General features: G+C 39.1%; 1 protein-coding gene across 19 annotated transcripts in view; it reads left to right on the plus strand.

The window, feature by feature from the left end:
* Positions 1-23545, plus strand: part of MBNL1 (muscleblind like splicing regulator 1) — a 202478-nt gene that overhangs the window by 129330 nt on the left and 49603 nt on the right. Inside the window, exon 1 of one of the 19 annotated variants that reach the window (XM_047728364.1) lies at positions 19991-20010. The exons of 16 other annotated variants lie outside the window; for them this stretch is intronic. The gene's annotated coding sequence lies outside the window, so the exon portion shown is untranslated. Of the gene's footprint in view, positions 1-19990; positions 20011-22161; positions 22359-23545 lie in introns of those variants that run through there. 2 more of the 19 variants (XM_047728357.1, XM_047728349.1) reach the window with 2 other exon arrangements.

A 23545-nucleotide genomic window follows, 5' to 3' on the forward strand; every position in this document is an offset into this window, starting at 1 on the left:
TAACCTCTCCTTCAAGGAGTGGTTCTCACCTGAGAGACAGAGGGGCTACCCTTCCAGTCAGCCCCAGAAGGGAAGACCTGTTTGATGCTACCTCTGGATTCCAGAAGCCCAGGCAACAAGGGCTCTCTTTGAAGGTGGTATCTGTGTTTTGTTTTGATACAAGTTTCTACCAAATTTCTCTGAAATCTCTTTTTATTAGCCACCAAAAGCCTCTCCATCAGATTGCTTGCCAAGAATGATTTTGTAGGAACTGACTTGCTTTTGGATGCCTCGATGAGTCCCACGTTCTTTGACAAGTCCTGCTGTGGGATGGAGCGTGGCAGTCCACCTTAACTGGGGGATTCCTTAGAAGCTACACAGAACCGCTAAAGGAGCTCTTGATTTCAGCAGGGGTATTCACAAGCCCCAGGGTTTTATTTAATTCCACTTGGGCAGTTTTCTGGAGAGTACGTCCATAACATAGAGAGGTGTCTATGACCCTCCACAGCTTAAGAGCTGTTTGTACGCCCTGTATAGAAAGCCCGAGCGTATCCTGAAAATAGCAAAGATGTGAGACTTTGAGTTATAGAGAAATGCTGTTTCATGAATAGAGAATACATTAGATTAAATTAGATGAGCTGGTGTAAAGGATCCATTGTAACAAGATCAACAAAGGTTTGTTATCCCTGTGGAATAGCTGCCATGGGACTAATTCCCGAGTGTCCGCTCTCGAGCTGTTTTCGGAGGAATCCTCTGGGCAGTTCTGCATTGTATTGATGCTGAGGCTGCGAGATGAATGCTTTTTAGTGTGTAGATGTGTTAGGATACACTTCACGGTTTTTACCTTGAAAACTGTGTTGCTGTCATGTAGGAAAAAGAACAGGAACGAAAATGATTCAGAGAGTGTCCCTTTGATTTGGGACGAAGAGAGAGAGAGATTTTACCTTCACTTACTTCAGATTTCCTTTTTTTTTTTTTTTTAAGATTTTATTTATTTATTTGTTTGTTTGTTTGTTTGTTTGTCAGAGAGAGAGAGAGAAAAGGCACAAGCCAGCAGAGTGGCAGGCAGAGGCAGGCTCCCTGATGAGCAAGGAGCCCGATGTGGGACTCGATCCCAGGACCCTCGGATCATGATCTGAGCCAAAGGCAGCAGCCCCACCGACTGAGCCACCTAGGCATCCCTCAGATTTCCTTTTTATGTGATGGCCATTGAGGAAATGTATATTGTGTTCTTAGCACCTGAGTAAATCCGTGCCAGTAAAGGGAGGTTTAGATTTATTATTTGTTAGACTTATTGTTTAGTTAGATTAAATGAGAATTTACTTTGAAACGTGTTGATCATTTGGGTAACAGAATGACAAACATTTTCATATTGCTTTTCAAAATGTAAAATGTAAGTAATATGCATTTGAATTATTATAGATGCCATATGCTTGGTATACAACAGAAGTCCACGTTTTATTTTAAGGAAAGTGACGCTTGAGAGGGGGTGGTGGGTGGAGGTCGGCTCTAGCGAACCTTGCTTGGAGGAAATGCTTCTTAGTGGAGTAGGTACCTATCATCGCACTTTTTGTCCATAGACCCAGGTATACTAATTACTTTTTTAAATTAATTAATTTATTTGATGGAGAGAGAAATCACAAGTAGGCAGAGAGGCAGGCAGAGAGAGGGGGGGGAAGCAGGCTCCCTGCTGAGCAGAGAGCCTGATGTGGGACTCGATCCCAGGATCCTGAGATCATGACCTGAGCCGAAGATAGAGGCTTAACCCACAGAGCCACCCAGGCGCCCCTTTAAAAAGTATTTCTCATATGTCAAATAAGCCTTACCCCCATGAGCATTGTTCCCTGTTTTTTGCCTGGCTGAAGAATTACAGGAAAGTAATTGAAGATAAAATGTGCACAGTTTGAAAAGAATACAAACTAAGTTCAAGTGATTTTTAGAAGTTACTTTTTTTAAAAAATTACATTTCACTGTCAATTTAAAAACGAGCAACATTAATGACAGTAATGGTGATACTCTAAGAGCAACCCATCTCAGAAAAGAAACTGAAGAACAGCTAGATTACAGCCACAGTGTTTTAACATCCCCGAAGGCAGCATTGACATGGTGCTGGTTGTTGAACCAAATCAGAAGGCCCCCAAGCAGGTGGTTTCCAACACTCTCTGGCAGGTGCCGAGTTAATAGGATGTTTGCTTTCCAACTTTTGACTTTAAAACTTAACATCGCAATCTACAGAGGGGAAGGACCTTATCTCTTGATGAAACAGACATTCTTTTGTGTTGCTTGGGAAATGTCTTGATTTTATAAACCTGTGCCGTCAGGTGTTTATAATTCTGAACTTTGTACCATTAGATAGGCCGTGTCCGGAGTTGGCCAGTTGAGTATCGCTTGTACACTGGATTCTGTAGTGGGCATGTTCTCATAAAGTTTATTTGGATAAATATTATTTACTCTTTAGGCCTGAAAAGAGGACCAAGTAATGATGGTATAATTTTCAGAATTACTTATACTTTTTAAAGTAATGCAAGAGAGGTTACACATCTCTAGTAGGAATCTCAGAACACGAACCCTTTCTATTTGGTAGCAATACTTAGTTTCAGGATTTGCATCTGTGTTGTAATTTGAAAGGTAAATAGCTTAAGGTTTGTTTGCTTTTTTTTTTTTTTTAATGAATTTGTAAGGTATTTTGAAATACATTTTTTCCCCCCAAGCATGTTTCTTCTTGTATTTAGGCTTTTCTTTGGTTAAATCTTCCAAGAGCCATCGTTGTCTTAAATAAAGTACTCTTTAGCCCTCTTTGATGGGAGAGAAAATGTTCACAAGGGAAGACAGGACAATTTTTAGGGCTGGTATTCTCATATACTTTGTAATATTTTAATTCAGGTGATTTTCTATGATTAAGAAAATTAGCCTCCTCTTTCCTAACACCTACTTTCTTTCATCTAAAATCTTTAGATTTTAACTCAGTTAAAATCTTTCAATTATAAACAATCATACCATTTCTGAATAGTCAAAGGTATACTATATTAAGGTATTAAGTTTAATATCAGCACCTTTCCCACGTGAATGGATAATTCTATGCTCAACTGATGAAGGAATAAATAACTTTTCATCAGTCATAGGATAACTTCCTTTTATATGTAATGAATCATTTCACATCATAATGGATTGAGCCTTTCAAAAAACACATTTTAAATGTGTCACTTGCTTTTTACACTGATATCGAAAGGAGTATAATCTGGCAACTGCATAATAGAATTTCTACAAAACATTAATATTTATCTTCTGGGTCACCACCTGAAGACTAATAGCACTATGTCCAGAATTCTTGTCATGGACTATGTTATTAAAACAGTAATAAAAGTGATAGAGTAGTTCACTATTTTATATTCTGTGGCTGGTTATGGTCATCTGGCTAGAGTCTCACCCATATTAATCCCTTGAGTCAACAGTCAGGAACATTCAATGATGTACTTAAAATACTTTTTAACATGTGGTATTTAGAGTGTTTAGAATGTCAAAGGATCCTTTGTAATGATCTTCCCCTTGAGTAATTCAGAAGATATTTTTAAAAGTTATTTTTCAAAGAGCACAGTGTTTGAAGACTTTCAGAAAATATAAATCTAGTAGAGTACTTTGGGGAAAAAAAAGTTCAGTTCTAGAAAAAAAAAAATCACACCATACACTGAAGTGATATATTACTCAAATAATCTCTAAAAATTTCAAGAAAACAGAGCATGTGTTCATTTTTGGTTGAGAAAAGGAACTTTTCTTTTTTTCCGAACAAGAGAATGTGTTTGATGCTCCCTTAGGGAGCTACACTCCTCTCTATAATTGTGTTTTTCACATTTTATGTTCAAATGTAAATGACTAAAGAGAAAGCGTGACATGTTCATATTTTTCACAGAACATATTAAATCCTGTTTCTATGGCAACCACTTTTAATTGGCAAATCCCGTTCTTGTCAGTACTCTCAAGCTTATTTTTCTTGGGTACATTGAATTGTTAGAAATGCTTCCAGAAGTAAAAGTTCAATCTGGCATCGTTCTTGGTCATGAAGGATGTTCACTGGCACGGGTTTATTTTATTAAATAACTTCGCTGTAGTATATTTGTGTCGTGAGTTGCTGTAGAGGTGATACACCTACCCCAACGGACTATTGTGTATCAAGAAACCTGCGAGGTTTTGGGGCACACATTCAGACAGGCAAACTGAGAATGGCGATGTGTGCTGGATCACACAGGTGAAGGAGGCAGCTGTCTGACCTGGCAAAACAGAGTTGGGAAAAAAATTAAAATCTTTTGGGGCTGTATTTCAGATGTTTAAAATGGTGTTATCTGGGGTTCCTTGTGGTCCTGACTTTAATAGTGCAGAGTAGATTGATTTATTAAAAACAAACAGAGTTTGCTGCTTGCTTCTCATAAATTTTATCTCTTGAATCAATGTGGTGCAAAATGTTGAAGCAGGTATTTGGTAAGTTGGTTCTGCTACTGCAGTGTTATAAAAATAGATTAAGTAAACAGACACAGCAGGCCAGTGCAGCTTGGATTTTGAACTCTTCTGAGACCCGGTATAGCTTTAATAGTTTATTGGTCTGGGGAGAAAGAAATATGAATCCCCAATGTAATTTTAATATTATATAATGAAAGAAGAATTATTTTACAGCATGGAATCAGGTGTTGTAACTATTATAATTCTTTCAGAGAGCTTTATCCAAAAGCTTCCATTTTTAAGCTATTCTGGTCTACTATTCCAGTCTGCTGTGTATTTTTTTTTTTTTTTTGCCTTTGCTATTTTTATATGACTGCAGCAGCATAACCCTGCACCAAGCACAAGACGGCATTGCAGTTGGTGTCAAATATAAAACTGTTATTAAACGAAAGCTAAGAAAGCAAATCCTTGGAAAGAAAGGAATTGTCCACATCGAAGACTTGCAATATTAAGATTAAATTTGTCTTCTAAAAATAAAAATCTGAAAAGAGTAAATGACAGTGTGTCTGCTCCTTCAAAAGCCATGATTTCATATAGTCAAGAACTAAAATATGTTTAGTCACCCTCTTTTAATTATCCTTCTCTGTTGCAGATTTCTGTAGAAGCATTCCTCCCTCGTATACACTCTTTGTCCCACAAAAGTGTTCTTATTGCATTTTTCATGAAGAAATGACTCTGCTGCTTTCATCAGAAGTCACAGAAAGCATTTATGTCCGAGAAGTTCAACCTTACCTTTGCCCTTCTAATCCGTATATGTTTCCTGAGCAATTTTGACTATCCTAATATTAGGAGAGTCTCCTAATTTAATTAATGTTAAAATTAAATATAGAAAACAAATCATGTATATTTGCTACCTATGTGCATAGTAGGTATATACATGTACGTGCTCATTGATCTCCAGTAGCCTAAGAAAGGTGATTAAAGTCCTATTGATGTAGTTAAAGAGTGGGAAATCAGCTTACCAGGGGCATTCCAGAAGTCTGAGAAAAGGAAACCGTAAGAATGGAGGTCAGTGGCTTACAGCAAACTGTACAGTGCTCCATTCTCTGAGCCACTGGCCCTTGTTTTCTAGGCTAACAGGTTTTCCCTAGATACAATATATTCATGTAGTTTTTTGGGTATTCAGGAACAATCCCAAAGATCCGTGATATGTGTACGATTTTGTTGGTGCTTGGGAGGAAGTCTGAGCCATGTGCTCTGAGTAGGCTTGGTGACCCAGCCAGAGAGGACACCCAGTTGGCCGCCCACCTTAGTATGTCCTTGTTCACTGTTTGTACAAACAACAACTGAGGAAATGGAGCATTGCTACGTTTGGGCATATACAAGGCTCTGGGGGACACAAAGCTTTAAAATCCTGAGGATCTTTTCATACCAGTACTGGGCCAACAGGATTTGAAAAATGACAAGTCCTAACAAAAATTAGTTAATGGTTTTTAGATTTTTAGCTCTCCTAATCCAGAAGTCCCATTCTTATAACCGAGGGGAGCAATGTTCTTCCTCTAGCCTGTTGCTCATAGGTGCTTCGGGTTCCCAGTTCAGGTCTTACGTCCACCTGCCTATGTCCAATTTGGGGTTTCTGTCTCTGATGAGAAACAGGCAGGGCTGAAGGGGGCATAGAATTTTCTGAGAAATGGCCAAAGACTCTGGGTCAGAGACCTAGCAGTTAAAACTAAGAGCTGGAAATCTGGAAACATTTCACTGACAGTATTGGACAGTATTGGACAGCATTAGACAGTATTGGGTGGGTATTCACTAAGCACATCTCATAGTTTACATGTAAATTACTTACACGGGTATATCAGTAAAGGAACTAATGGAGAGAAACAGTATCTCTATTACATAAATCATGCTCTAAAATAAGTGCAAAGGAGGAAGGTTGCTTGATAGTGGAGCATTTTCTTGAGTTGCTAGAAAATAGGACTATAGATATTAATAGATTAATACTAAAGATTTTGCAGTTTAGAGCCTAATTCCCTTTCATTTATCCTTCCTAGGTCACATGAAATACTTCACAGACCTCGAGTAGGGATTAATTTCTATATGTGCCCTTTGTACATGCATGTATTTTGATCGTTCTGTGTACACAGATCCACACACAGACATCTGTCTCTGCCTCTTCTATATATTTATCTTTCTTTCTGCACACACACCCACACACACTCACTCACACACGTACATATGAATAGGTATAAATGGGGGACAGTCCTCTGGTGACTTAGTCTGAGATCAAGCTTTTAGAAATAAGACATCATGCCTTCTTTCTTGCCATGAGAAAGCGCACTCAAGTAGCAGTAACACTGATCCTGGGGACACCTGATTCAGGGAGAGGGCTAGAAAGCACAGGCAAGAATGCCCTTGTCCTACAGTCTATGGAACAGCAGAGCAGGAGCTGTGACCTTGTGGGAAGCCACCCATCACCCCCCTTACCAGAACAGTGAACTGAGACCTTCAAAATACACTCATGTAAGAGAGACTGGAAAACTTTCATCTAACAAATCCGGATAAACTTATAAGAAGACCAACTATAGTCTGCTGGTGTTTTCTAGATACTAGCTATTGACTTTACACACATTTTTATTTAAATCCTCAAAAATCCCACTATCAGGTAGATTGTATAGTTAGTCCCATTTTATTGATGTGGAAACTGAGGCCCAGAGGATTATGAGTTATGCACAAGGTCACAGGGTTGGTAAGTGGCAGAGTGGGATTGGAACCTGAATGTATCTTTCTGCTTTTTGAGCACCCGTTCTGAAGCACTGTCTCCTTTGTCAGTTTTAAGAGAATTGTGCAGCATATCTCACATGTAGGAGATCCTTCTTGGAGAAGTGAAAACCTTTCCTAGAATGGATAACAACGATCCCAGATTTGAAATGGGAAGTCTTCACCACTAGGAGCAGGTGTGTTATGTAACTGTGTAAGCTTCTGTTCATAGATTTCTGACATTATCCTTCAAATTCCTGAACTTCTTGCCACATCTCTGTTTTTTCTTCCAGATCCTCATACCTGTAAACTTTCCTCCTTCTGACCTTGTCACTTGCGTTTAAAACCTTGGTTCATACAACTTCCCTGAAAATCACACCTGAAACAGCAACGCTCCTTACAGCTCTAGAAGGCTTTTGAGAGGAAAGCTGACAGTGCCGGGTGGGGTGGGGGGGTGGAAGGGGGGCTTTATTCTGTACGCTTTTTATTCTCTGGGCATTTGGCTTCTGCCTGACATGGTTTTGTTTGTGTGGCATTTTGCTAAACATGGGCCAGGCATTATTTCACTGGGATTTTCTATATGAAACCCCCTGGCATAGTTCATGATGAAAACCAGGGTATCTCGAGGGAAGAACATCAAATTTGGTTGGCAAAGTGGTGACATCCTAATGGGAAGTGGTGAGAAGTAGCATACAATTACCTTAGGCCCATGGAACCTGTCTGTCTGTCCCCTTCCTACCCCCAACTCACAGGGAGGCATATTTTTAAAATTCTGATGAAGTCGTTCCGATTCTATTTTGGTGGGGCGAGGCTAAGTTTGCAGGGAATTGGTAGGAAAGTATTGGTGTTCTCTTCGCTTTTATCATCTGAATGAATTGCAAAGGGTTTTTAAGAGTTTCTTTTACTGAGCATGGGTTACAAAGAGGGGGACCATCATGAAGTCCTTTCATTTGGTTAAAAAAAAGTATGTTTACATTTTAGAGGTCTTTGAGATTTATATATAGCAAATAGTGGCATACAGACTTTTTTCATCTTTAAATTATGTGATAGAAATATCAACAAGAGGGGGCTCCTGGGTGGTTCAGTTGGTTTAGTGTCTTCCTTGAGCTCAGTCATGATCCCAGGGTCCTGGGATCAAGCCCTGCATCGGGCTCCCTACTCAGTGCAAAGCCTGCTTCTTCTTCTCCCTCTGCCTGCTGCTCTGCCTACTTACACTTTCTATATCTCTCTGTCAAATAAATAAATAAAGCCTTTAAAAAAAAGAAATATCAACAAGAGATCATTAAAGATGGGCCTTATTTTTTAATATATGGACTGCTGCTTAGGTAATACTGTATCCACAATAATAAGTAGTTCACCTCTCTTTGCTGCATAATGCTTCTATTAAACATTTCAGAGCTTCTGACAAAAATGAAGAGCTATAACTGATACGAAGTCCATTGAAGTGGTGGTGTTAATGGGGGCAGAGTTCAACTCATTGAGTCCATTGTACATATTTACATATTTCATGTGCTATTTCAAAACTCAAAATATGAACGGAATGCTTTTGAAAACCAGCTTACCTATCCTCCTTCAGCCTCTTTGAATAAACAACCATCCTAGAATTTCTGCTTTTGTTAAGGAATAGCAAGAAATATAAAACATTTGTAGTGTTAATCTTTAATTTTGGGAATAATATATGTTTGCTTTAACATTTCTTCTTAACCAACCTATTCCTATTTTTGGCAAAATTACGTAAGACACACCCAAAGAAAGAACGTATATTATAAAAGTAGCCTTTCAGAATATTTTGGTGCACTGCCAATACTGTCATGTTCTTCTGAAAGGTAGCTGTTTCCACTTTTTGCAGGAATGTAAGGGAAACTTCATATAAAATGCAAAAATATTCCTGAGAATTCATCTGAGTAGAAAATCCCAAAGCCCCTTACGTGTTTTTCACCAGAAACATGCCTTGTGCAGATGGCCTGTTGAGTTTTCGAGCATTTTACTGTGGTGTACAATTCGTTGCCTGAGATCCTAGGTTTCTAGAATGGTGTTATCTTATCTCTTTGAGGTACCTCCTAAAAGGAGTCCAGAATCCCTTGCCTAGATGCCAGAGGAAGGTGACAGAAGTCGTCTTTATAAACAAGGCTGTCCTTCCCACCCAACTCTTACTGGGCTGTCTCCCTGTCCTGTGGCGTTCCTCCCTCAAATCCCTCTCCATGTGTGCCTGTTTTCTAGAGGTCCTTTCTCTGAGATCCTAGAAAGCAGTGACACTGTATTCCCAATAAAGTAGGTACAGAAGGGGATTATGGACTTTGGTTCCTTGTAAGTCTGTGATGCAGATTACAAACACAAATTACCGTGCAGCTAGAGTCTATCCTAGAGGATTGTTTGATATCCAAGACTGATCCTAGATTCCAGAGCACTTTTAAGAAGCACGGTAATTCTAGTCCTTACCAGAAAATGGCAACAAAGAGCTAGAAGTCTCTAGAGCCGTATTGGACTGCTAGGTTAAGAAAGCCACTAATTTACCTTTTCAAGACAATGAATGGGCGGGCGGATGGGATATGAATCCTCTCCAGGTCTGAAAGAATTTCCTTTGACCATTTGAGCTCAGCTTTATCCACTCCTCCTTTTTTGAGGAAATTTCTCATGAAGTCAGCCACCGATCCCTCCTACATCTGACTCTATGTACTGGTAGGAATTGTGTTTTGTATTTCTTTTTCTATCCTCTGTCACCCAGCGTGATGATAAGCCATTAGGCACCCAATGTATATTGATTAATAGATAGAAGGAAAAATAGGAAATTAGCAAAATTGTAGATGGAGGATCCTGTGTATGTGCAGTTGTTGGCGCAGTGAGTTTGAATGTTACTTATAATCCATCAGTTCTTTGTAGAGATTGTTGTCTCAAGAGTCATTTTTTCCCTTCAGAATCCTCATATTTATCGCTTTTAGTAGAAAGTACAAAATTATCGTAAATATTTTTTTCTAAGGACCTCACTGAAAAAACGGTGCCTAATTTATGGAACTTTTCTAGCAGTTTTTGAGAGCAACTAGTTTTATATGAATCTGTTTTTATCACAAACATTCAGTTCATCCTTCATGGTTTTCTGAGATGAACCTACAGCTTTTAATATCAAAACTATCAGATAGATTTTCTTCACAATTTCATCCAAAGTGAGAAGGACGGAGACATGCTATTATCTTTATAGCGTCCACACTGCTACTTTGGGGCAAAACTGAGTTTTTTTTTTCCAAAGGGTAATGGCAACAACTTTGTTTGTGACAACTTTGTTAATGGATTTCATACAAACCAGCTGTGACATACTGATACACCGTAGCAACTGACATAGTCAATTGTGAATAGTCCATTTGCGTGAAGTCCGTCGTGTAGCTCAAAGTGTATTGGGTTGATGGCCATAAGAAGTCTGACTGTATTAATGTACAATGAAAAGGGTCCTTAGAGATTGTTTTCTTAATTGCTGCCTTTTAAACACCACTGGCTATTTGAATTTCAGCTTGATGCTATCTTTGTTCTAAACATAGCCTGCCGAATTTGTTTATATAGTACCTGTAAATCAGGCAGATGAGTCTCCATTGCTTTAACTGTTCTGTGACTTTGTACAAATTACCTCATTTCACAGGATCTCAGAATCCTTGTCAGCAAATGGGAGACGAGGTTAACAGTATTCCCATCATGAAGTCGTGGGGGAGGATAATGTGAGACCCGTTCTTTCCTCTTGTTAACGCTGCGGCTCGCGGTGAGCGAGGGGAAATAAGGCTTTGCCCCCATGGATCTTACATCCCTAGTGCGATCAGTCAGTCAGTAAGTGAACATAAAAATTAGCACCATAGCTGCAGGTCTGACCAATGCTATGAGGGGAAGAAACAGGAGCAGCAGTCTGGTGGAGGCTGGTTCTGGGAGAACTTTAGTTGAGTTGCTTATGTTTACTGTTCTGTCTGGGGGAGCATCGACAATAAGTGGTAATATTTTTCCCCTTGTTATCCATAGTTAATTTTCTTACTTTTTATTTAACCAGTGTGTTCATAATTTATTAAAAAAATGGATAAGTAGCTTTTATTTTGTGACAGATGTTTTTGTTTTATAAATTTAAGATTTAAAAGCAGATATTTCGTTGCTTGAGGGATAATGGAGTGGATACATTTTCGTTTCTTCACAGAGTAATATAAATTACTATAAACTAAGGTATCATATGGTAGTCCTGATTATTGTTCAAATCCGTTTTTCTCTTCTCTTTTGGTATATAATAGATTTCAGGGAGGACATGCATGCACTAGCTTACAGTAACCCACTTGAACAGTTTAGTGCAGCTGTTTTGTTTTGGGTTGTTGGGTACCATAAAGCTACAGGAACTGCCTTTACTCTTGATTTGTTTAATGAGTGCCGATCTTTCTATATCCTTATGACTTAGGTCCTCTTCACCATAGGTCTTCCTGACATTCAGGTAGTCCTCAGCAAAGACATTCAATGAATGGGTTATCCTTGCTTATATTGTAGATTTCCTAACTAGGCATTTAGGTTACTTCCACTTACTTCACCTTGTCCACCGTAAAAATTAAACAACAAAGGTTCTCAGGCAGCAAATTAGTTTATTTGGAAACAGCAGAGGAATTGCAATTCAGAATAGAAAAACTCTGCAAACCATCGGCAAGTCTGGAGAGCAAAGGAGGAGAGCATCCCTTTATAAAGGAACTGAGTAAGTCAGGAGGTATTGTTTTGACGGAAGTTCATGGGAGAAAAATCAGAGTTCCGAGTGGCGGCTTCTCATTGGCTGCAGAGCTGGGCAGCTTGCTGTTGCCAGGCTGAGAGGAGATCTTCCTCCTGCCGGAACTATGGAGGCTGGCCCTAAGGAATGTACCTGAGAGCCCCTCCCCTTACTGGCTTCCCAGCTCCATTTTATGGGGAGCTCATTTTCACAGCCGTTATTCTCTGAATGTACCTCCCCTGAATAAAGCCTCCATCCCAATCAGGTTGGTTTAACCACCGGCCATTGCATGGCCTGAGATTCCCACCTGTATGCTATTTTACCTGTTTGGATTCCTGGGAAGCCAGCTCTCTTAATGAGGACACAATCCTCCAACTTGGTATCAGATCTGAATTTGAGACTTAAACTTTATTTGCTACTTCTGTAACCTTGAGCAAGTCATTTAACTGCTTTGAGCCTTAATTTCCCCATCAGTATAACATGGTTAATACCAGTTACTCATACGGTCATTGTGAAGTTGTTTGAAAATGCTTGTGAAAATGCCTGACTCCCACCATGTTTTCCTCTGTACTTCGTCCTCTTTGGTGGCACTTCACAGTATGAAGGGCACGTCATAGCACTGATTATCTGTTTTCTGAAATATACCCTGTGATAGGTTTTATGGCCCATGCCACCCCACCTTTTCTTTTCATACTATTTTCACCCGACCTTTCCTTTTGGTTTTTGGGTGTCGACAGGCAGTCAGATAAAAGAGAAGTAGATTAAAATTCTCAAAAAGGAAGTTTGGAGATTGCCTCTTTATTTTGAAGAACCATCTGTCTGTTCATTCGTGTGAGCAGTGTTTTATTTATGAAAACTGAGGTAGAAGAAATGGTTTGTGGTAAATTGACAGGTGTTTTTACAATAGTGGACCTATAGAAATACATTGAGGAAAAACATGGGGGGTAGGGTATAACATGTTTTTAAATATATCATTGGAAAGACCACAAAAGGAGAAATGACAAAGTTTCCACAATAAGTAGTGAGCTGGTAGGACTATACAAAGAGAAGACACTGTAAGACAGTACTGTTAAACCCATGTAATAGTAGTGACGTGTTGTTAAAATGGGTGATCTAACCTGAAAGTTTCCCCAACTTTAAAATCTGACAGTTAAGAATGTTGTCATTTTGGGAGCTGTTTAGTCTCAAATGATGGATTATATGTTTTAAACATAAATAATAAAGCTGTAGATAATTTGTAAAGTTATACTTGAATCTTTTTAAGGTGTTTCTTGGTTCTTCCAGTGTATTCTGTTTAATCTTTCCCTACAATAACTGCATTGACTAATACATTATAAATCTTTTCTTGCTGTGTGCTACATGGGCTCCAGTAATTTCATCCACTCACTCATGGTGGCGGGGGATGAGATGTTGGGGGGGAACCTGTGCCCCTGCCCCATATAAACTAGGGTACTCTAGCAAAACCCTGGCAGTTTGTAATGTAGAATACTACTTTTAAGAGGAATTACTATTTGTTATCAGTCTGTTTGATTATCAATTTTATTCTCTATCAGAGATTAACATTAAAAAAAAAACTGTCTTACTAAGTTTCCTTTTCAGAGCACAATTTATGTAAAAACTAGTCAAAACAAACCAAAAACAGTTGTCCTGATTCAGTACAAGAGCAATTTACTGTAAATTAGGAACCACAACTTTTTAAATGAAATTTTAAATTATTTTGACTTATAGGTAAGTGCTAACGATGAAATAAGCCAAAACAAACAATTTCAGAAATAACTAAAAATAGTTGCAGGTAGAAACTTAAACGTATTTTGTGAATAATGTGAAACTTAATCACAGAATTATGACTCACTGAAAGAGTTTGGGAAAAAATTGTTTAGAAGTTAGGCATATATGCTAATTCCTATTTTTTTTATGCTAGTGCATTTTACTACACCACTCTAGAACAATTCCATTTAATTTTAGAAAGGCTTTTCATATTTGATTTCATGATATTGTAGGATTCTCTTAGGGTGGATAGTAAAATTGTTATTTTCAAATATTTTAGATGAAAATGTCACATGCAGAAATCCTCCATTAAAATGATCAATATCAGCTACTGGTAGAATAAAATGAGGCAAGCATGAACTTTTTTTTTTTATTGCTGTGGGTTTTTTTGGGAATCGGGAAAAATGGAAAGTGGTAATTCTAATAGGAAATACTACAGCAGGCAAACAAAAGTTAGTTTCACTTTATTGGTAGGTCTCTTGAGCAATGCTTCAGGATTTTTGCCTAGCTACCTACCATATTGATACTTCCTTTTTTTTTTTTAATTTAAAGATTTCATTTATTTATTTGACACACACAGAGAAATCACAAGTAGGCAGAGAGGCAGGCGGGTGTGGGGGGAGCAGGCTCCTTGCTGAGCAGAGACCCGATGCGGGACTTGATCCCAGGACGCTGAGATCATGACCTGAGCCGAAGGCATAGGCTTAACCCACTGAGCCACCCAGCCGCCCCATATTGATACTTCTAAGTAATCTTTTCCAATCTGAGTAATCCATATTACAGTTCCTACTTACTCTTTTCTGATGTAATTGTAGTGTGGAGTCCAGTTTTTATCTTGGCACAAACAGTGAAGCAGAATAATGGACTAATGATTGAGCCAGGAATTTGCTATTAAGTTGCAAGAAATTATAGAATAATAAAGCTTAATTTGGCAGTTAGTCAATAAGCAATTTTCAAAACATTGCTAGATGTTGAAAAAGCACTGCTCGAGGTGCGTTTGAAAGCTAGACATATAGTTAATATATGTTCTATGTATGTATGTCTATTAAACATGTATTATGTGTATATAGGATGTAATACACATTTTGCTTTATAAGATTCCTATAGAGTTAACATTTGTTACGAGTCTAATGCTATTCTCGGTATTGTTTTGGGAATGCAATTGAAAAAGAAAGTCATGGTTTTACTCTCACAGAGCCTGGTCTAGTGAAGGAAACAGGCAGCTGGCATGTAATTATGATAAGGTATAACGGATGCTCTGGAATCAGCCAGAAGAACATTAAACAAAGAGGAAGTTTAAAAACAAAAAGTTCTTGCGGAAGGTGACATTAACTGGAGACTCTTAACTCTAACTACAAGTTGGCCAGGCCAAAAACACCTGGCAGGGCGAGTATTTTGGTAGCTGGATATACATGGTCTAGTGATGTCTTGTGAAAGACACTGAACCTAGTTCAAATTCACTATGGCTGAGAGAGAGTGTGTGTGTATGTGTGTGTTAGCACATGTTAGAATAGGAGTAGAGGGGGAGAGATTGTGAAAAAGTTGGGTCTGGGAGATTATTAGGAGACAGGTCTGCATTAGCTCTGGCCTGGACTGTTAAAGTAATGATTTCATTGGTCTCCCTGGCCCCTCTCTCAGGCACTTCAGGAGCTCTTGCCCTCCTTTCCGATGAGTTCATGAAGTACAACTTGGCTGCTGTGCTTGTGGTGTCCTTGGCCCCAGTCAGTGGCTCTCCCAGCCCTACAGAAGGAAGTAGACAATCTGTAATTCAGTTTTTGAAACTGTCCCCAAACTAGAGTCAGCCTGCTTTTCACACTTATTTCTCACATCTATTATAAATGTATTATTTGTCATTTTTGCTTCAAACTATGCTATTTTCTCTATCTGTGTATCTTTTGTAACTCTTCATGTTTAAACTTTACCTCTTCTTGATTCTTCTAAATGGAAACATTCTCTTTTTCCTTCAAATTATGAGACCTCTTTATCTGAATGTCCTTATAGCATTGTTTGCCTTCTATCCTTATTTTCTAGTTATTTATGAGCATGCCTTATTTCTCTTCATGAAATAATGTCTGATCTGTTTATTGTCTCCACTGCCCAATAGCACTGAGCACATGAGAGGCCTCAAGAAATAGTTGGTGAATAAACGTATAAATGAGTCATTTTAGAAGATAATAAGATTTAAGGTGAAATATGTTCAAGGCAACCCCTTGACAACAATTGACAAGGCAACAGTTCTCCTCTCCTTTCCTCCTCCCTCCCTCCGTCTCTCCCTCCCTTCCTTCCTTCCCTCCTTTCCCTTCCTTCTTCATCCATTCACTGCCTATATTCTAGCTTACTTTTCAGTTTGATTAAGAGACAATGAATCAGTTGTTCTGTTTTCTCTTTCATCTGTGTCTGCACAGATGTGTCTGTGCGCATGCACTGTATTTCTTCTCTGTATATAAATCTAGCTCTTTTGGAACAACTTCATGGACTCGTATGCTTTGGTATTATTGCAAGAAACACAAAAGAAACCTTCTGTTTACCTTTTGATAATTTCTGGGGTGAGACCTATCAATTTCCAATTTCTCTCTCAGGATTGTAGTAAAATCCTGTGTTGCATCTGCAAACAAACAGCAACAACAAACTCAACTTGCCCCAAGTCCCTAGACTGTCTAGACCACCCATATCCTGCCCACCCATCAGTGGGATGCATGGGGACTCTGACATGTCTAGTACTAACTTCATCACTTCATAAAGGTAGGACTTTCCATGGGGTATTTAACCTCTGAATCTTCTGTTTCCCCATTTGTACTAGGAGACTAATAAGAATCACTTCTTGAGATTACCCTGAGGGTAAATGATAGATAATATTGTGAGAGTTAAAGACAGACTTGTAATTACACCAGAACAGGGCTAGAGGAGGTCACCATTAGGGTAAGGTTTCTATCCATTATAATGGTCTTTCAAAACAAATGGTAGTAATCCTGTGGAGACCTCATATCTCCTTATTTGAAAATTTATGATGTGCCAGTTTACCTCCATAAACATTTACTGCAGCTGTGAAAATTTTAACTTGAGCATAGGCAACTTATAATTGAGTCATAAAAGCAGTACTGCAAAGATAACTTAGGAGCCGCCCAAGACCTCTGGCCCACTGTGGATGAGAGTGAAACTAAATTGTATAGGAACCGTTATTAGATATCTAAATGCCACAAAATCTTTGATACACTCTTTCTTTACAGTACCGTCCAAGTCGAGTATATAACAAAAATACTTGAGGGCTCTCATGGGTACCTTGATGACATGGGTCCTTTGACCCTCTGGCTTCCTATGAACAAGGCATTCAGAAGCAGGTGGTGCTATGGTCTGAGACACCGAGGCCCAAGGGAACGGAAGGTAATAGCTCTTTCTGTGTAGTCCTTGTCCTTGAACACCCTTTCCACCACAGGGAAGGAGCTATGAGAAAGACAGGTGAGAAATAGAAATACCAGTTAAGGGAGAGTCAGATGACATTAGCAGTTGTCCTGGAGTCATTGGCAAACACTGTGTTTGCAAGAACTATGGAAAAAGTTGTGATTGATGTGTAAATGAGAATGTGGGTTGGTATATATAGACTAACCAATGGTCCTCAGAGAAGCAGTCAATAGAATCATCTGAGAGCTTGCCTGGGACCGAGCCAAGATCAATGAAATCAGAATTTCTGGAGGTGGATGCTGGGTCTAGAAATTTATTATTTATAACGTGCAGCCATGGTTGAGGACCAGTGGCCTAGGCCTTATGGTATCATCGCAGTGATGTGATAGCTGGGATGGTGGAAATGCCCTCCTGTCTCTTAAATTGCTTATTCATTCTACAGACATTTACTAAAAATGCTTAGGTTGCTAACTTAGATTTAGCCCTGACTTTAACAAGTTCTTAATCTAGAGGAGTAGACAGACTTGTGGAAATTACCTGTAATACAATTTGACAGGTGCTGAGTTCACTACTGTGAGCTCATTCTCTCTGGCAAGAAAGTTAAGAGGAGGAAGGGAGGGACAGTGGGAGAGAAAATGTCCCCAGAAGGTGACATTTGAAAGGGTCACCTCCCATAATTAAATTTAACTTAAGAAAATGGTTCCCTGTTATTATCAACTCCTTTTAAAATACAGATGCCCCTTTCCCTAATGGTAAGAGAAATGAGCATTAGTGGGATCTTACCGGGAACTGAGTAAGCTTCCTCACAGCCACTCAGGAGCTACGTTACTTGGATGCAGTGTCACAGCTGAAGGTACTGTTGAGCTAGGAGCTGAGACCTACATAAGGTCACATAGCCAGTGGGCCAAGAACTCCAGTGAATCCAGATCTTTCTCCTTGGCTCTGGATGGGTGTTTTTTTGTTTTGTTTTATTTTGTTTTATTTCATTTGTGTGTGTGTGTGTGTGTGTGTGTGTGTGTGTGCTGTACCGTGTACATTGCTATCTTGGGCTACTTAGACACTTAGTATGAGTTCATTAGAAGAGATTCTAACTTCATGGTGTACTGAAGGACTCTGGAAAATGGGAGGTTGAAGGAAGAGGAGAAAGGGTGCTTTCAAGCTTGTCAGAGTAGTGGGACTGAGTAATAGGAAGCAGAGGTTGTGAGGTCCCAGGGATGTAAAGAACGTGCTTAGGAGAGTGAGAAAGGCCCAGGGAAGTCCATTTACTGAGTACCAGTTCATAATTGAGGCCCTTGTGTGCATTCTTTCCTTTAATACTTACATCATCCCCAGGATGGTATTCTTATCTTCATTTTTATAGAAGAGGAAGTTGAAGTCTGATGAGGTTGAATAATTAACCCCAAATCTCACTACTTAGTAAGTATCGAAGTTGGCATTCGAGCAAACAACTCTGTGATGGCAGCTCATGTGATGTTAACCATTGAGCTGGGGCTCAATTGCTTTTTTATGTCAAGTCCTGGGACATTGCCTGTGTGCAGATCTCTGACGCCTGTATATGAGAAGTTTATGAGCTGAGGACATGGATAAACCCAACAAGGGACCGTAGCTCTTATCTGGGTGGGCGGAGCAGAGTACAAAGATGTGGTTGGGGACAGAAGTAAGAAGTTACCTGAAAAAGGTGCCAATGGAAGGAGACTAGGGAAGAAGGGAAATAAAACTGATGAAGAGAAAATGGGACTGTAGTATGTGAGTTGATAGAGGTCCTGGAGAAGTTGCAGAAAGAATGTTCTAGAACATTATTGGACAACATATTTTATATTCTGAAACACAGGGCAACAGTTGTTGGGGTTGTTGGCCCTGCCCACCGGCTGGGCATGAGTGTGAGACATGACGCTGCCTCCTGGAGGCAAGGGGCATGGAGGGAAGATGTATAAACAAGGCACAGTAAAACTGAGTGACTCTCTCAGGAGAGAAGCAGGCACGCAGTACCAAGGAAGGTAAACAACGATCGCTACTCACAACCACTTGCTTTAGCCAGAGGTAGGGAGTAAAATTCATGCATATGTTGCTTTACTCGCTGCACTCAACCGTGGTGTTTAGCCGATGGGGCCTTCAGCCTAAATGTTGATATGATAGCCAGAGAAAAACATCAGGTGACAGCAGCCTGTGCCTTCCCTCTTACGTTCCACATTCCGGCTTATTAAAAAACAGTGTTGCCGTGGCTGGCGTTCTTGCGAGGCCCAACATCTCCATACTTTTCCTCTTAAATAAACACTTAAGAATACGCTCTGCAGCCTCTGATCGCCTTTTAGAACAGAGCAACCTTGTGATGATTAAGCTTTTTCAAGTGCCTCTGTTTAAGTGATGACTTCAGTACCCTCCTGCCTTAAAAAGAGCCTTATAGATGTTTGTAAGGTTCGCATAATTCACATCTAGTTTTACTTGTTTGTTTATTGTGAACGTGGATCCTTTCTCAAAAAGCTACTGGAGGATACTAGAAACATAAGTTCTTTCTCCAAATTCCTATTTCATTCCCAGTGATGATTTGTAATAACTTTTGTCGAGTGTCCTTTCTTAGGTATTTGGGGACCTGCCTTAGAGAGCCAGTGGAAGTCTCTGGGGGTAGGGGTGGGGTGAAAGAAAGATACAGGCTCAAATGGCCTGTGTTGTGATACGGCTCTTTTTTTTTTTCAGGAGATTTTTTTTTCACCCTTACTGCCTATGCTGCTGCAGTCAGCATCCAATAGAGACGTGTTCTGGGCTCCTGAGCCAATTGTCTTTCTCCTCACTGCAGCCTGAAGTATGAGAGAGGGCTGATGGCTGTGCACAATTTTAGCAAATTGTCATGGGGATGTGGGGGTTGGGAGGGAGTGCTTTCCCCACAGGAACAGAGCCAGTGTCATTGAGCACATTTTGTTCAAGTACAAAGTTGATCTGTCTGAAGGAGACAGTGGTCAGCAGTGGTAAGGACCTTTGTCGCCTCACCTTTTCTTCCTGCTCTGTCATTGTTGTTTATGGGAAGAGGTAGCATTTAATCGCTGAACTTGAGGTCAGGTCTGTGAGGTCAGCAAGCGACCACATTTGATTTCAGTTAGGGAATCCCAGAGGTTTACAGAGGAGTCGGAATGAAAAACAAAAAAGCAAAGGTGTTTGAGATTTGGCAAAGACGATGATGTCTCTAAAATATTAGAAAGCAGTGTAGTGTTGTAATTTCTGCATGGAACTGACAGACAAAATTTTGGACGTTTGTTACAGTTGAAAGAATTATCTAAGCACTAATCCTATGCGTAGCTTACACTCTCCCAGTGAGTGGACTTGGCTGAAAGATTTACAATGGAAATACTGAAATGGGACTTGAAAAATACTGCATAACATTATTCTTTTAAGTTTATCATCACTAATAATAAATCTTTCTTTAGGTATGTAAAAATAGGGTCATCTCTATTTGTAGGTATGTGTATCTAGAAGGTACAAACAGAGCAAATGCCTCATATATATACAAGGTAACAGTGTTATTAATCTTGAGCTCACGTCACCAAGATGTTTTACCTCTTTGATTTTTTTAGTTTCTTTTCTCTTGCTGAATAAAAAGACATCCCTTAAAACTGGCCATCCTCTCTATATCCCTAACTTCTATTTTTTGTTTTATATATATAAAGATTTTATATATGTAAAGAATATGTATACACATATGTTTATATAAATGTACATTTATATATACATATATACTTATATGTACACTTATAATATATAAGTAAATATATATTTATGTATCTAAAGAATATATATATTCTTTTTTTTCCCTATATAAAATCACCTTTTCTGTATTTGTCATATATCCTGTATCCATTGGTATATCCATTGATATATCCAGAAATCCATTTGTGCTGTATCCAAATCACAGAGGCCAGTCAGGGGAGTCCATAGATAATCCAAGAACCTCTTGCCTCACTAGATGTCTTGCTGAAGTGGGTAGTGTTAAGCAGAATTTTAACTTGTCTGGTGTTCAGTTATTTTCTACTGTTGACCCTATAGTCGAAGTCCCATTGAAGGCAAAAAAATGAACGGCAGATAAGCTGAAATTTGAAAGAGAATCTAATGTTTTCCATTACACTTTGGAAATACCATGTGGATGAGTCTTCTCCGAAATCAGTTGTTTATATTGTGAAACATATTTTCCTTTGTAGGACTCAACAGAGTTGGAAGCGTTCATTTGGCCCTGACCTATTCTGGTTAGAGTCATCTATGTTTTAGTGTGAGTAATGATTAGAAAAACATATGTACATATGTACATACATATATACATATATACTTGAGAATGTGAAAGTGATCATCAGCTCGAATGCATCTCTCTAGCATCGTGCTGAAGAGCGCCAGCTCCGTAGTTAGACTGCCTTGGTTTGGTTATGTGCCCTTGGACAAGCAGCCCCTTCGCCACACCCCTACCACCTCCTCCTCCCCACATACCTTTGGAGTGGTATATAAAGATGGAGTGCTTTTGCATTGCCAGTGCCCTAGGAACTGTAAAGGACTGCTCAAACAAGTCTTCTGAAAGATTGTTAAGGAAGAAAATTAAATGCATTTGACTTAAGACCTATACCTTCTTTTTACCCACAGGAAATCCTTAAAAATATAATAGATATAGTCATGTGGTAATCCACCTAAAAATGGGATGATGATGAATCGGGTACTATTTTTAAAACTTTTGATATTTCTCAATTGAAAGGCATGCGCTCCAAATAGAGCACTGAATTTTATTAAGTCAGTGCTGGGGTTTTTAATTATTAGCCAAGATCGAAGAGTGTCTGATTTGGATGCCATAAAACTTCAGAAGTGTTTCTGCTACAAACAGTTTAGAAGTCTGACAGTGGCTGTACCGCAAAAATAATGAAGCAGTTGAAAAAATAATAGAAACATAGTGACCTGGCATTTCCAATTTTATGATGCCATAAAAAAGCAGCCAAGAAATGTTGGACTGTTTAATGATGCTGGCACTTACCAAATGTCACTGGGCTTTCACAAGGTCATGGAGACTCTGGTTTGACTCAGGGATGTTGGCCAGACCCATGTTGGGAGTGCAGGGAGACTGGAATAGGGACAGACAGTAGGTGCCAATTAAACCCTTCACTAAACTTCATACAGTAGGCTACACACTTCTGTGGGATCTGTGGGGTGGAGGAGAGGCCATGGGTGGGAGTCGCTAAAAGGTGAGCCCATTTCTTCTTACAGCATCCCATTGCAAACATTTCTTAGTCTAAGATCCTTGTGGGCCCTCACTGAAGAGGCTGAAATTTCTTCAGAGGACTATCAGGTAAAAGTGTGCTGATACAGCTGTTGGCTTTCACAATTGTATGTATATGTGAGCTCTCACAGACAAAAGCTGCTGGAGAAAGGAGTGGTATTTTTGTAACAAGAATGTGTGTGATTTGTTGCCTTTTTCCCTTTCTCCACCCCCTCAGACTCTCATGCATTACATAATGCTGCTCAAGATGTGTAGAGTTTCAGTTATGCCACGTTCAGGATGATTAATGGGAATTGTGCAATTAAAGCTCCCAAGTTCTCTGGGAAAAAAGTCATAGTATCCCGATGTTTGAGTTAGAGTGCGTTGAGTTTGCGTCAGTGTTGAGGATATTTTGGGATATTGTAAATGTCACTATTGGTTTTAATGTCCAAGAATCTTCATCATCTCACTTCGGAATGTTCTATGAAATAGTGCCTAGAACAGCCTTTGAATACTAGCTAGAAACGTCTAAACCTAAAATTGCTAGGTTAAGATCACATTAGACTTTGATGAGAAAACGTTTAACCTGAGTGAAACAGAGTCTGTTACGTTTTTTCAGGCCATGGTAAAATTATAAATTTGCACTCAACAGATTGTGTGTATGCACCTGGGTTTGTCTATTTCTTTCTTTTCCTGGCAGTCTCAATCATTGTCAAGTCATAGTGTTTGTGTGGATATGAACTTTTTATGGAATCAAGAAAAGGAAAAATCTAAATTGGCCTTCTGTTGTGTTACATTTGAAAATATTTTGTATCTGGTGTAAAATAATTTAAGAAATTGAGACTATTTCAATAAAAATACATTCATAAATTTCTGCTCTTTTCTCTCACTGATAGGAGAAAATTTTCCCAGCTCTTGTATTGACCTCTAAGCATATGGCCATATGTTGATTGAATGAATATATAGTAATTTACACCTAAAAAGTTAAGCTTTAAGTATTAATTAGTGTTACTGTATTTGCTTCATGTTAAGTTTGGAAAACTCAGAGGAGTATAAAATGCCCACCAAAATAAAAGAATTGACTCCTTCCTTCATATTCTGTGAGAATGCTAAGCATTTGTTGCTGGTATTGCCTGAAAATCCAATGAGGAAATTAAAACAGGAAAAGTAATGTTTGGTATAAGGAATATCTTCTTGCCTTTCCACATGATAAAACTCTGAAATAGGTACAGGGGGCAAAATCAACAACAAAATTCCTATTTTGTTGTCTGATTTAA

This window comes from Lutra lutra, chromosome 1, assembly GCF_902655055.1.
Source record: "Lutra lutra chromosome 1, mLutLut1.2, whole genome shotgun sequence".
Lineage (NCBI taxonomy): Eukaryota > Metazoa > Chordata > Mammalia > Carnivora > Mustelidae > Lutra > Lutra lutra.